This window comes from Piliocolobus tephrosceles, chromosome 15, assembly GCF_002776525.5.
Source record: "Piliocolobus tephrosceles isolate RC106 chromosome 15, ASM277652v3, whole genome shotgun sequence".
NCBI lineage: Eukaryota > Metazoa > Chordata > Mammalia > Primates > Cercopithecidae > Piliocolobus > Piliocolobus tephrosceles.
The window spans coordinates 90,732,027-90,733,979 of record NC_045448.1 but is presented as its reverse complement, the minus strand read 5'-3'; the positions used below and the strand labels follow the sequence as shown (position 1 = coordinate 90,733,979).

The following is a 1,953-nucleotide window of genomic DNA, read 5'->3' as shown; positions in this document are numbered from 1 at the left end:
TTGAATGGAAGAGGAATCCTATTAAAAGGGTTCAAGTTGCTCTGGAACAGGGTAGCTGATTGTCAGAGCCTGACAGGTGACACAGAAAGAACATCTTGGCCTGGCGCAGTGGCTCACGCCTGTAATCCTGGTACTTTGGGAGGCCGAGGTGGGCAAATCACCTGAGGTCAGGAGTTCAAGACCAGCCTGGCCAGCATAGTGAAACCGTGTCTCCACTAAAAATACAAAAATTAGCCAGGCATAGTGGCACATGCCTGTAGTCCTGGCTACTTGGGAGGCTGAGACATGAGAATTGCTTGAACCTGGGAGGTGGAGGCTGCAATGAGTTGAAATCACGCCACTGCACTCCAGCCTGGGCAACAGAGTGAGAGTCAGTCTCAAAAAAAAAAAAAAAAAAAAGTCAAAACATCTAGAAGATAGGATCTAGGCCCTAGCAAGTTGGAAAACAGACCACCGCACAAACTTGGGGAAACTCCATCTTCTCCAACTTAATGGGATCCCTCCAGAAGAGATTTAAGAAGGCAGGGTAGGTCTAGATCAGGAGTAAACCACAGTGCTTGGAGCAGATCCAGGGAATCCACTGCTTCTTTTTGCACAGTCTGAGTTAATGATTTTTACATTGTCAAATGGTTGGAAGAAATCAAATGAGTACTCTTTATTGACATATAAAAATTATGTAAAATTTTGTGCTCACTTCGGCAGCACATACACTAAAATTGGAATGATACGGAGAAGTTTAGTATGGCCCCTGCACCAGCATGACATGCAAATTCGTGAAGCATTCCATATTTTTTATTTTTTGAGATGGAGTCTCACTCTGTTGCCCAGGCTGGAGTGCAGTGGCATGATTTTGGCTCACTTCAACCTCTGCTTCCTGGATTCAAGTGATTCTCCCGCCTCAGCCTCCCTAGTAGCTGGGATTACAGGCGTGCACCACCATGCCTGGATAATTTTTTCGTATTTTTAGTAGAGACAGGGTTTCACCATATTGGCCAGCCTGGTTTCAAACTCCTGACCTCAAGTGATCCCTCTGTCTCGGCCTTCCAAAGTGCTGTGATTACAGGTGTGAGCCACCATGCCCAGCCACACATTTTTTTTAATTAAGGAAAAGAAAATTATGGCCCGGTGCGTTGGCTCACGTCTGTAATCCCAGCACTTTGGGAGGCTGAGGTGCGCGGATCGGCCTGTAGTCCCTTTTGAGTAGGAAGCTGAGGCAGGAGGATCGTTTGAGCCCAGGAATTTGAGGCTGCAGAGAGCCATGATGGCGTGCTGCACTCCAGTCTGGCAACAGAATGAGACCTTGTCTCTAATATATATTATATTAATATATATATGTGTATGTGTGTGTATACACATATATATGTATATAATATATATTATTTATAAATACATATATAATTATTTTATTTTATTTTAGAGAATATGTCAGTGAGATGGCTGGAGCCACCATGGTCAAGGGGTGTCTTTGCTTTTGAATTTTTTTTTTCTTTTCCCTTAGCTATTTTTTTATTTTATGAGAATACTCTTAATTACTTTTAAAAGGAAAACATGAAACTTTTAGAACGTTAACGCAAGGCAGCATTCAGAGACTTACTCAGTTCCCCCTTGCAGGCACCAGTGCCACCTAATTGTTTGCTCCACACAAAAGGCGGATCAGAGAAAATCGCTTCTTTATTCTTCCCTTTACATCATCTCCCCGGCACCTGGGGAGTCTGGATGCACGGAGACCGAGTACAACATGCATCTGATGATGGGTTACACCAAAGCACACCAAGACCTAAATCCTTCCCAGATTTATGAAGATTTTCTATAGCTTAACTAGATTTCTAATTGTCCTGCCACCTGTACTGAAATGTACAGTATGTGTTAATCTTGAATTCTTTTCTGTTTCCATAATCTTGGTAAAGTTTCCTGCACTCAAACAGTAAATCCAGTTTGGTCCTTGGGCTTTAA

The 1,953-nt window shown here is 43.0% G+C and overlaps 1 non-coding gene across 1 annotated transcript; it reads left to right on the top strand.

Moving 5' to 3' along the window:
- Positions 1-686: 686 nt before the first annotated feature.
- Positions 687-793, top strand: LOC111528210. Its single transcript, XR_002726907.2, has one exon. It is a non-coding gene; the product is annotated as a U6 spliceosomal RNA (small nuclear RNA).
- The last annotated feature ends 1,160 nt before the right edge of the window (positions 794-1,953 follow it).